Genomic DNA, 12,942 nt, shown 5'->3' on the forward strand with positions numbered 1-12,942 from the left:
TAGTTATAGATAAACTGATAATCCACAAATAAACCTAAAAGGACTCCCGAATAAAGGTTTAGGTGTGTTTTGTGTGTGTCGTTTAGAGGGAAGACAGGAAGGAGGGACTGAGTGAAGGAAAAAATTAGCTAGATTTCAAACCATGTTTCACTTCATTTGCGCCTCCAAATTTCACCCACAAATTATTTATTACAAAAGGAAAAAGCTAATTTTACAATTGTGAAATCTAGTTTATTATCCTTTCCTGAAATGAGTGGAAAAATTCTAGAAACAGCACCTTTATTTAAAGCTTGCAAGGCTATCTTTATCATTACAATTGTGACCTAATTAATCCTTTCCACAAACCAGCAAATTTGGCATTACTTTTCTCATTTTATGAAAGAAAAACTGCACTGAGAGGTTTAGGAGCTCACCGATACTTTGAGAAGGAATTAGTTTGCAAGTGACAATTGTTTCTGCTTTGATTTCTGTCTTTAATGAGGAAAGAAAATCAGACTGTGCATTTAAAAAATATAGGTTGCCTCCAGCCCCTTTATGTGGACCAACGTGAGGGCTCCAATGAGACAATTACAAAAGGTTGAGGAAGAAGCAGCATAGGCACTGATGGCTTAAGATAAATTCAAAATCAAATGTAAAGATTGTTACTTTGTTTCTTAAATGGAGAGTCTTTTTTTAAGATAGCAAAATCATGTGTTGTTTTGTTAAATATTTTCTTAAAACTCAAGGGTATTCTAAATCCAACAAAAATTATCATGAACATTTTTTAGGCATGCATCTAAGGACAAGGTGACCTTAAGAACAAATTAAGGTATGATTCCTGAACTTGAAACATTTATAATACAAAACAGATGACATTATTCTGAACAAATTTAAAGAATAAGAGAAAAAATTACAAACTGTGCCCACCATCCAGACCCATACTCTGCCTTCACTCAAGGATGTGCATACCAGGAATGGGTATCATTGTGGGCCATCTTGAAGGCTGCCTTCCACGGGCAGGAGGGGACAATGAGCTCTGTTTGACATGCTGAGTTTGAGAGGCCATCAGTTTATCTTAGTGGAGCTATTTAGGATTTACTTGGAAACAAAAGTCTGGAGATCAGGAAAGCCTGGAGCTCAGGTCAAGACTGGGGTCATGCATTGGGGGGTTACTGGTGTCTTATAAATGGTAGTTGAAGCCATGGGAGTGAATGAGAGAGGGTAGAAATAGGAGAAAGTTAAAGATAGAATCCTGGGAAATATTAACTCATATGGAGCATGTGGAATGAGAAGAACCTCCAGAGATACAAAAGAAAGGGCAGTTAGAGAGAAGAACAGAGAGAGAGAGTAACATCCTGGAAGCTACAGAGTAGAAGTCATCAGTAATGTCAAATTAGACAAGAGTCACTTAGGATGAGAACAGGCTGTTGGATGTGATTATTAAGTAGGGCACTGTTAACCTCTAAGAGTGTGCTACCAAACAGGGTAATTGGGGAAAAGAATTGGTGCAATTGTTTAATGCAATTCGCTAAAGTAAAATACAACATACTGATAAAAGTAAATAGAGTATGAAAATTAGTAATGGCCTTGATATAGGGCATCTTTTATTCAAATCTAAGGGTGGCCTATTCCTTGATAAACACCACATCCCTCCTTCATCACAGATGAGACAGATTTACTTAGAGCTATTTGACACACCCCAGCTCACTATGCAAGCCAGAATTCAGTGCATCTAGATCCCTTAAGCTCCTCAGCTCTGCCCCTGTCACACAGTCTGCATCTCAAAAGGCTGAAGTAGAATCCCACAACAACTGATCAGGAACACCAAACTTCACAGCAGAACAAATTTGTGTAAAAGAAAACATTTGGGTTTTTTGTTTGTTTTGTTTTTCTATGCATCTCAGTAAAATGAGCTTTTAACTGTAAAATACTAATGACTCAACCCATGATGCCAGGTTACCAAAGTAAACATCTGGCTGTTTATAATAATCTTGTGTTTATTTGTTCTAAAACACTTCATTTATTTTATCACTGCTTATTTGCAGTTTTTATGTCTTCAAAAATAGGTAGTAAAAAACAAGAATGAAGAGAATGTTTAGAAGAAAACAGTAAAAATTCACCAATGTATATGTATTTTTAAAGATTTAAAATACATTTTAACCTCTAGAATGTACTTGTTTTCCTCATGCTAAGGGCAGCTTTGAGTTATGATTAAAACACTCTAATAGCTGTAGTTTAGCCAAAACATACTCTCCCTGATCTCACAGAAATGATGAATTTGGTGACTTTAATTCTATGAAAGTAAACTGGATACATCTGCTCTTTGCTTCTGCCACCAAAGGGAGTGAATGTATACATAGCAGAGCCTAAGAAGGAATATGTGCCCAACCACATCCTGGCAGCTTTGGGAAGATAGGATGTGCCCAAACTCAACATTGGAATTGGGAGTAAAGAGCTATAAAAACTAATATTTTAGTAGCCTACAATCCGATATTCTTGAACTATTCTATGTAGTAGCCTACAATCCACTATTGTTAAAGTACAAGGTCATTAACTTTTGTAAAAATCTTTGAGTTAAGAAAATTACACTAGCCTCATTCTTTGTAATTTGCTATTTTTAACTTAATAAAAGTAGCTTTTGAAAGTCACTTTATTCTCTCAAAATCTCTCACAAGATGTCCATTTTATGTTTGTTTGACTGCAGATGGGGCACCAGAATTCTGAGGTAGAATTTATAACATGGGTGGTGATACATACATACACACATATAGATGGAAGAATCTAAGGAACTGTTTCTATTGAAAGAGGGTAGAAGGTTAAGATCATCTGCCCAATTCCCTAAATGAACCTGGGCCCAGCTGTTAAGTGACTTGTCAAAGGTCTCACAACTGAGAGGTGATAGACCCACGGCGAGACCCTAGGTCCCTGTCTCCCTAGTCCAGTGCTCTCTCTCCTGCACCGTCCTGCCTCTCCACTAGGTGAAGAGTGCACCCCTAAACAAAACAAAAAACTTTACTATTAGTGGTTAGAGAAAATTCAGGAAACATGAATTTGAGTTCTGGCTCATCTACCATTTATTTGCCATCAACAAGTCACTTATATCTCTACATCTATAGCTGCATTTCCTTTAACCAGAGAAGTACACTTTGGTAATTCAAAGACATGTGCTATATAGGTTAAGGACTGGGGGTCAGAAAGCCTCTGTTTTTTAAAAATTAATTAATTAATTAATCAATTTTTGGCTGCGTTGGGTCTTTGTTGATGCGCACGGGCTTTATCTAGTTGCGGCGAGCGGGGGCTACTCTTCATTGAGGTGTGCAGGCTTCAGTAGTTGTGGCATTCGGGCTCAGTACTTGTGGCTCGCAGGCTCTAGAGCGCAGGCTCAGTAGTTGTGGCGCACAGGCTTAGTTGCTCCGCAGCATGTGGGATCTTCACAGACCAGGGCTCAAACCTGTGTCCCCTGCATTGGCAGGTGGATTCTTAACCACTGTGCCACCAGGGAAGTCCCCAGAAAGCCTCTGTTTTATAACTGGTTTTATCTTCAGGTGACGAGACTTTTAAATAAGTCATTAAAACTTTTTGACCTTCAGTTCTCTCATTTGTAAGATGTGGATCATAAGAGATGCTCTCCAAATCCCAGGACTGCAGTGGAATTATGGCATATAAAAGACATAAAAGTGTTGTAAACAGTCACGGTCTTTTATGAGATACAGATATTGCCTTACCTGATTCCATGGGTATCCCCAAGAATCCAGGAGGCTATCCTTATAATGTTTAAGTTATTGCTAATAGTAACTGAGGAAAAAAAATTATTGGAGTCTGCAACCTATCTTTCCATTAAAGAACATGCTTTGCTTATTTGTTACAATCCGATCTAAAAAATAAAAAGGGTTTTATTCAAGCACCTGGGAGGTGCTGTCCTGCAGCAAAAGAACACTGACTGAGGTTCGGGATGCTGGATTCCAGTCCTTGGCTCTGCCATTGTCTTAATGTGTGACTTATCAGATCACATCTTTGCTGTACTTTAATTTCCTCTTCAGTAAAAAGAAGGTTGGGCTTTCACTGGTTGTTAACTCATGTCCTTCTGATAATCTGATGAAGTATATTGATCCTCTCCTCATAATTCACCCAGGCCTTAACTTTTGCATAAATTTCAATGGACTCATAGCTTCACCCAATATAGAATGGACTCCAGGTTAGGAATCCCTAACCTCATTTGTCTCTTCTGGATTTAATTGTCTAGGAAAGCTACAACCAAGCTGTCTATGTCTATTTTGGACAAAGATAGCATTCCATTTTCAGTTAGCTTTTTTTATTCATTAGAGTTCAACCTGGATCCTACAGATGGTAGGAGATTTCTGGCACAACATCACCCCATAAGTAGTTGAAATTTGTGAGGAAAAGGATCTGATGGCCTCAGTATTATTTAAAATAGGAACTCCTGAATCTGTCATCCCATATCTTAAGCATAGGTAATTTTTGGCTCTCACATCTAGGCCAACAACTAAAATACAATGGCACTTTATATAACAAGTTCTTAAATCTTTGCTCGTATTAAAAAGAAATTTAAGAAATTGAAAAACCCCTCTTTCCTTGAAAAGATACATGGGAAGGGAAGAAATAAACTTGGATTATGTTCTTCTTCTTTTTTTTTTTTTGATATTAACCTGTTCTGAGAATCAGGTGAATGGGTGACAGACTACATACTCTGTCAATTATATAATGACTACTGTGAGCTCTTGGTTGACTGCAAAAGAGTCCATTCAAATCAGTTTAGGCACACAGGGAAGTTTTTTGGAAGAATACAGGTATATCGCAAGGAATCCAGGGCAGGATATCAGTACAGCCTCAGGAAGAACAAATGCCCAAGAAGCTGGGAATTCAGAAGTGATGTTTATTTGTTTCCACTCTCTCAGAGAAGCTAAATGTTTCCTAGTTTCCCCTTCCCTCTGAACATGTGCTTCATCTGTCCCACTAGCAGTGTCTGCTTCAGAATACTCATGGCTGCCCAGCTAAGCATGACTTTCTGTCCAGATCCCAACTAAGATTGAAAGTCCAATTCCAAATTTCCTCCAGGGGGGATTTGATTGCTCCAGCTTAAGGCAGGAGGAGTCATGGGGGCAAAATTTCCCATAAGCTTTCCTTAAAAGAGGGTGTCAGGAAGAGTGAAAATAATAGGGAAAGGAAATGACTTTCATCCCTAGCATATGGCAGATCTCAAGTCAAGGCGAGGGCATCAACAACATCAGGAGCATCTGAGGCTTGTTGGTAGTGACTGAGGTTGGAGCACTCACGCTTGCTCCCAAAGTCCAGTCTCTTCCTGCTACTCTTCACGCTCAGAGGGAGCCTTTATCTGCAGAAGACATCCATAGCCCAGCAGCTACCAGTTAGCATCAGGGAGCTAGTTTACTCTCTTGCCTGTATCTCTTTCCAGATGGATATCAACACTTGAGATTTTATGTGACAACTGCATTCTGAACTCTTCATCAAGAAAATGTTAACCATAGAGTTGCAGTAAATAACACAGATTTTCACAATAAAAATTGTAGGACCATTTAACCATCTATTAATGTGTTTTAAAGTGGTTTTTTTTAAGACTGTTGGGAAAATGTAGATTAGCTTTGAAACTTTAAAACTGTATTCATTAGCACTGTTCTGGTTGCTAAATATGTAAGCTCATTTGAGCTAGCTTAAGAAAAATTAGAAATTTATTTTAAAAATATAGTGATGTTTAAGAATATGGGGATAAAAGGACAGCTCTAGTTGGGCAGAAACTAGGAAACTGACACTATCAGGAACCCACATAGTTCTGTTCCCACTGTCTTCTCTGCTTCTCTGAGTCTACTTCCTTATTATCCCTGCCACCTGGCTTTTACTTGTTCCTTAATTCATGAAGTGGAATATGACTGCCAGCAATAGTGAGTTTACCCACTTAGGAGGTGGTTTTTTGAAATAAGAATTTGTGTGTGTGTTTCTGTTTTGTAGTTCTTTCTGCTCCTCCAGAGCCATCCACACTGACTGAAAGAGAATTAAGAATGTTCCAGCCAGTATGCAAAGATAAAGAAACAGTCAATGTTTGTTTTGTTTTTGTTTTTTGTTTTTTGAACAAAATAAGCTCTTTTGTAAGAGTCTGTCAGCAACAATAGTACTGGAAGCAGCAACTTTTTTTTTTTCTTCTTTTTATTTGGTAAGTCTTTACATTTTAGAATAGTTTAAGATTCACAGTAAAATTGAGAGGAAGGTACAGATATTTCCTATATATTCTCTGCCTTTCCCCCCTCCCTTTCCCAAGGAGTTTATTTGGGCAGACTTGGGTGGGGAGGCTCTGCATCTAAAAGAGGGTGTTGACAGGCATAGAGAACAGACTTGTGGTTGCCAAAGGGGAGGGGAGGTGGGAGAAGGATGGACTGGGAGTTTGGGATTAGCAGATAAAAACTATTATGTAGAATGGCTAAACAACAAGGTCCTACTGTATAGCACAGGAAACTATATTCAATATCCTGTAATAACCCATAATGGAAAAGAAAAAAAAAATAGGAGGGTGTTGAGCCTCTTGATGGTGAAGCGTGGTTTGTTCTAGTGACTCAGGACCCAATGAGGCAGTGGGAACTTGACCTTGGAGTCATGGAACCGTTTGACCACTGCTGGGCAGCAGCAGAGATCTGGATCCAGATCTACATCTCGGTAGCACTGGGTGATGGCACCCGTGGTGGTCAGGTCCCTGAACTCTCGGTATAGTGGTGGGTACCGCTCTGGGAGTCATAGCGCAGCCAGATACCAAAGTTCTTCACCCATAGGGGTTATTTCTGGAATACCTGCCCACAGTAGACAAATTCCCCTGAAGACTTCATAGAAGTCTTGCATAAAAACCAAAGCCTTCATGAAGACATGTATAGAAGCCAAAGTTTTTGATTTTAATGAGGTAGGTTTTGTTGAGAGAAGAAAAGATTGTGAGAAATGAAAGAAAAGGCCTTGAAGGAAGCAGGGTATAGAATTTATATCCTAACAACAATACATTGGAAAGAGGCTGGAAGAAGACGCTGAATGTAACTACCCCCTACCCCCAGGGAGAAGGGAGGCAGGTCAGTGGAGCTGGGGATGAGGGACCAGGACCTTGGGGGAGCCACATGGATGGAGGCAGAGTTTGCCTGGAGAAGATATGAGTACCTTACTCAGCAGGGCTGGGAGCCACATGGGGGAGGCCAGCCAGGCCTGCAGACCTTGGGTCACCACTGGAGTGAGGCTACAATTGCCCTGGTCCTTGTGTAAGGGAGCCACAATTAGCTGGGCTCTGTGCTTTGCTACCTGTAGAGGTCCTTCCATTGACAGCAGCTAGCACATCACATCATCTTGGCCCATCCAGCAGAAGGGGGCCTCCTGGACTTAAGAAGTTAAGGATTTCCAACTGATCTTCCCATGTGAACTATCAGCCATTTCAACAGAGTGGGACATTCCTAAGTTTTTCACCACAGAGGGTGGGCCCTGACCGCAAAGGTGGGTAGTGATTGTGGGAGCAAGATGCCACTCTCCCTTTACTTGGATACTACTGGGCAGTGGAGAACCTTACCTCATCATAAGATCACACACATTGCTGCTTTCTATCTCCAAGTTAATTCCAAATTCCCAGGGAAGGAATTCTGATTGGCATAGCCTGGGTCAGGTGTCCACTCCAGTCCAACCAACTGTGGAAAAGAGAGTGGAGATTCATCTACTTTAGGTGGGGAGGGGGGGAGCAGGGGGTGCGGGGAATATTTTAGGGGGATGTCATGAACTGGGCAGACACTCCAAAGTGCTTATATGAAACTCTTTACACAGTTATAACTCATAGTATCAGATCATTAGACAATATGTTAGCATTCAGACGTACAAAATTTAATCTTTTATGAACTATTATGTAATCTTGGACATTTAATATTTCTGTGCCCCAGTTTTTTCACATAAACTCTAAAGATAATATTTTAATGATCTGTGAGATTTCTTAAGACTCTTTAAGATTCTATGATTATCTTAACACATCTGTAAATGTCTGTAGACAGGCTGATCATTCAGAGAGCTAGGACTGAAAAATCAACTTCTGTGCTAAAATACCAATACTGTCTATACATACAAACACACTACACACCTTCTCCCCACCTGCACAGCACTTTACCACCCACCCACCCACATTGCCCACCCTCACCACCCCACATATGTTTGTAAGCCAGAGGTTGCTTGTTTCCACTCCTCAGAGTTAAAGTCCCTGTCTTGAAACCATGAGGACATTTTGTAGGTTTTATGGGCTGAGGTGGAGTGGGGAGGGGAGAAGGCTGGAGAGGGCAGAATGAAGTCTCTCCTCCAAATGCCTTGGACTGATTTGGGGTCCTCTGTGTGGTGAGGGTTGGAGGCTGGAGCTGAGTGAGTTAGTCAAGAAGACTTTGTGAGACTCTGAGTACAGGCAGGGCTGCTTCCGGAGCCCAGATGACAAGTGTGGTTGGGAGCATGGCTGTGGCACCCCAAGGACTGGCAGCTGTGGGAGTAGACCCTGCATCCTGGACAAAGACTCTGGAGATCTCACAGGCTGGTGGCCACAGTGAGCCTTCTCCCAGCAGCCTTCTGAGGAGCAGATGTGATGAAGCTGGAGCTGAAGTAAAAAAATAGAAGAAAGCAAGCCCAGGGTGCACGTCAGGCAGTACTGGTGTGGTCTGGGGACACATTTGGGACTCACTTTGCCTGACAGCCAGTGTCTACACTGACTCCAATAGGGGCTAAAGACCTTTAAGATCCATAAAACCTTGTCTCCAGATGTTATGGGGTGAATCATGTTCCCCTAAAAATCCATATGTTGAAGTTTTAACCACTCCCCCCAACCCTAGTACTTCAGAATGTAACCATATTTGGAGATAGGGTCTTGAAAGAGGTAATTAAATTGAAATAAGAGGTCTTATGGGTGGGCCTTAACCTAATATAAGAGGTCTTATGGGTGGGCCTTAACCTAATATCACTGTTGTCTTTATATAGATAAGGAAATTTAGACAGAAGACACAGTGTACAGAGGAAAGACAATATGAAGATTTAGGGAGAAGGTGCCCATCTACAAGGCAAGGAGAGAGGTCTGGAACAGGTCCCTCCCTCACAGCCCTCAGAAGGAACCAACCCTGCTGACACTTTGATCGTGGACTAATAGCCTCTAGAATTGTGAGAAAATAAGTTTCTGTTTTTTAAGCCACTGAGTCTGTGGTACGTTGTTACGGCAGCCCTGGAAAAGTAAAACCAGAACATTGTTTTCCAAAGGAAATTTCTTGGCCTCTGAATTTTATGGATTTCCTAATATCACAGATTAAAAGATTTATTGACTTATAACTGTGGTTTTTTAGCAACAGGGAGAAGACATTGGTATTATCCATGTAAAGCTAAGCACATTGCTATAGAATAGAAGAAAAGGTACACCTTCAGCCCAGCTAGTGACTGATGGCCTGGTAGGTAGCAAAATGGCCACATTTTCAAGTGATTTTGCAACAATGTTCTCTGAAACAAACCAATTAGCTGTTTAATGATTGAATCCTACATGATTTCCCACAACAGAAATTATTTTAAATTCAGAGCTGGTTTAAAAGGTAACTAGCTTGTTGACCATCTTGGGACTCCAGTCTATAGGAATTCATGTGGACACACTGGAATTAATTGGGAATATCATTCTGGTTAATTAAGTAACTCCTTGAATAATAGGCTGTCTTGCTCCTTTGGTGTTCTTGAGTAGAAATACCAAACAACAATCTCTGGTGAGAATCTTGCAACACATAAATGCACACTGCACTGTACAATTATAAGTTGGATATCAACCATGAGATTAGCTGACAGTCTCCTGAAGTCTCAGTCAGCTAAAATTATGACACTAACTACTGCAAGGCATGGTGCTGTTTACTGGGAACAAGTGATTTGTTTTATTGTCTAAATTTTGAACCCTTAATAGACTCCCAAGAAGTTTCCTATTCAAAAAACTGCAAAAGGAAACTGAAGAGAGAGGGACCCAAAACAAACAAAAAAGCACAGAAAAGTGGGATCTTTTGGCCAAATTTTTCCAGTCTTGATTTTCGGCTACAGGAGTAAATCCCTAAATGAATGTGTTTTTCTCTTGTTTCTGTAAACATTTCTTGTGCAGAATAAATTTCTTTTTCTGATTATGATATGGAAAAATCCAATAGAACAGTGTTGGATGTCTTCTGTGTCAGATGATTACTTTTAAGATTCTATAACTGAAAGCTGATTGAAATTGAAACAGTGTGCTTTTCCAAGTGAAGCAAATTCCAATGGGTTCAGCAAAATAAAATTTGAATGATATTATTGGCAGGAATGATTTAAAAACTATGAAATGTGAAAATAGTATGCTACATTCAGGTCATGTAATAAATCAATTCTTTTTAACATAAAAAGACATATAACTTTTGTTAATAAAAATATCAGTTTATTTACACCCCTACTAAACACATGTGGAACAATATTTAAAGAATATTAGCTTGAATTTATATCTTTGTTGAACTCTGCTTATATTATCTTCCTATCTAGCTGGAAGAATTCTGTAATCAGGAAAGAGGTTTATTCTTTCTCTTTCTCTGCTCAAATTACCTGATACAAATATTTTTAGCTGTATTAACTTCCCTAAAATGAGCTATTTCCACCAAAATATGCTCAGGGAAAACTTGAAGGGGAGACAATGGAAAGGCCAACTGCTCTTACTCCTGATTGGTGCCAACATTTTCCTCTTCACTTAGATTCAAAACTTGAATCATCTTTGAAAATTCTCCTTCTCTATTCAGCCAGATACCAAGTCCTGTTGATTCTTCATTTGTATCTTCTCATACATACATCCATTTCTTTCTAGTCTCGTTGTCATCCTTTAGTTCAGTCCCTTAACATCTCATGCAGTCTCAACCTCTATTTTTTTCTATCCTCCAATTCATTCTGAATATTGTTTCCAGAATAATTCCCCTCAGCACTACTTTTCTCATTCATTGCCCTGCTAAAGAAAAGCAAAACATAGCACTACAAAAAATTTCCATGATTCTCTATTGCTAATAGCATAAAATCCAAATTCCTTAGGCAAACATTTTTTGGGGGGCAGTCAGTACCATTAAGAGTTTTCTCCCTATCCAGATATCAGTGCCCCTGGCTCACTAGAAAAAGCAAAGTATGTGCTTTGGCTCAGAGGACCCTTCTACCTGGCACTTTAAGCCTATCCTGTGCCCTATCACCAGACTTCTCATTGCCCTACCCCATTCTATCAATAGTGAGTTTGGATACCTGCTTGGCTTTCGACTGAGCTTCTTCCCAAAAGGTGCCTCTGGGATCTAGCTCCATATAGTGCAGCCAATGAGGTCCTCTGACAAACTTGACTCAGCTGGGAAGCAAAACCCTGGCATTCACCAGCTGGGAAAGGGAGATCAGATAGCCTTTAATGCTCTCTTAAGTATGGCCTCCACATGTATTATTTGCCTTCTCTCTCTATGCAAATGATTTATTTCAGCAAAGAGTCCACCTATAGTTCTCTAAATCTCTACTCATCCATACTAAGCCCCCAACAATGAGAGTCCAAAAGAAATTTTCCCTTATCAGAATCCCTATTACTCATCACCAGAGTGAGGCCGCTACTGTTGGTTTTTAGGATGTTCCCTGCTGACATATGGATACAATCACCTGGAAGTCCAGTGTTGCCATCTCTATGTTTCGTCATGTTCTCAGTTTCTGGAGACAGTGGGTCTCCTTATCACTGCCATTAACCAGGTATGACTACTCCTAGTAACTCACTTGGGGGCAAAGTCCCCTCCAGCTCTGTCTCTGCCTGACCCCCTGGCCTGCCAGTCTGTACCTGATCAAACAGAGCCTCAGTCCAAGTCTGTGAAGTGTGTTGTTGTTGTTTTCCATGGTTGTGTCGCATCTCAGTGTAGTAGGGCTATGTGAAAGAAACATTGATTGTGGCTCTATCCAAGGCATTCCCTTGTCCCATCCAAGCAAAGGCCCTTCCCAGCATGGGCTTTAAAGGGAAGATATCATTTGTAGGTCCATCCTTATGTCTTTTTTCCCTTCATCTTCCCCTACTCCCCATTAAAGGCCCCATCCTCTCTCTGGAGAAATTCTTTCCAATGAGGAAGAGGAAGCTCTGTCCAGAGAAACATTTTTAAATCTTGAAAACTTGACATCCTCAGGCTTTGACAAGGTGTTCTTTGTGGTACTAATTCTGATTCAGTCAGCTCTGGAGTGAAGGGACAGGATCCAGACCCCTAAATGAGAGTGAAAGTGGCTGTTGTAATCCCAGTTCAGTCTCCTGACCATGAGAACTGCAATAGATTTTCCCACTGCTTAGCCAGCAAGTAATCACAACTCACCAGTGCAAGCATTACTTTTTGTCTGAGACAACATAGTCTAAACTCACACTGAAGAAAGTATATTTCTCCTGTTACCACTATTTTTCTTATCCTTTTAAAAAAAAAATGGAACCTGCTGTTTTTTTGTGCCAAGGAACAATTGTTTCTTTACTGGACCTGGCCTGAAGATATGAGCCACCATACCAGCTGCCTAAGAGGGGTGGCTCAGGCTTTGATCAGATTCTTTGGATTCCAAGTTTCCCCTTGATAGGATTGGGACAATGATGGGGATATTCTAGTTTATTCCATCTCTCAGTATTGTGCTCACATAGCAATTACATAACTTCTTCTTATGCATAGGAGATACATGTGGAATTTGTGGGATATGCACAGATAAATGAGACAATCTGAAATCCAGGAGTACAGACGTTAATGGGAGATATAAGTATGTCAGCAACTAGTCATGATATACTATATCAAATAACTACTTTGATAGGTTGGAGGGGTGTTGATTTTAATTGGGGAGGGTTGATTTTGATCAGAAAAGGTTTCTTAGGAGTGGTGTCATTTAATATCCTTCAATGTGAGGCAGGGTTTTGATAGGCGGACAATGCATTAGGGTCAG

At 40.3% G+C, this 12,942-nt stretch overlaps 1 long non-coding RNA gene across 3 annotated transcripts in view; it reads right to left on the bottom strand.

Annotated features, from left to right (window-relative positions):
* Window positions 1-12,942, bottom strand: part of LOC133088075 (uncharacterized) — a 252,236-nt gene that overhangs the window by 50,048 nt on the left and 189,246 nt on the right. The window contains exon 4 of one of the 3 annotated variants that reach the window (XR_009700488.1): window positions 12,187-12,233. The exons of the other annotated variants lie outside the window; for them this stretch is intronic. This is a non-coding gene — a long non-coding RNA (uncharacterized LOC133088075). Of the gene's footprint in view, window positions 1-12,186; window positions 12,234-12,942 lie in introns of those variants that run through there. 3 annotated transcript variants of the gene reach the window in all.

The sequence above is a fragment of the Eubalaena glacialis genome, chromosome 1 (assembly GCF_028564815.1).
Source record: "Eubalaena glacialis isolate mEubGla1 chromosome 1, mEubGla1.1.hap2.+ XY, whole genome shotgun sequence".
Taxonomy (NCBI): Eukaryota; Metazoa; Chordata; class Mammalia; order Artiodactyla; family Balaenidae; genus Eubalaena; species Eubalaena glacialis.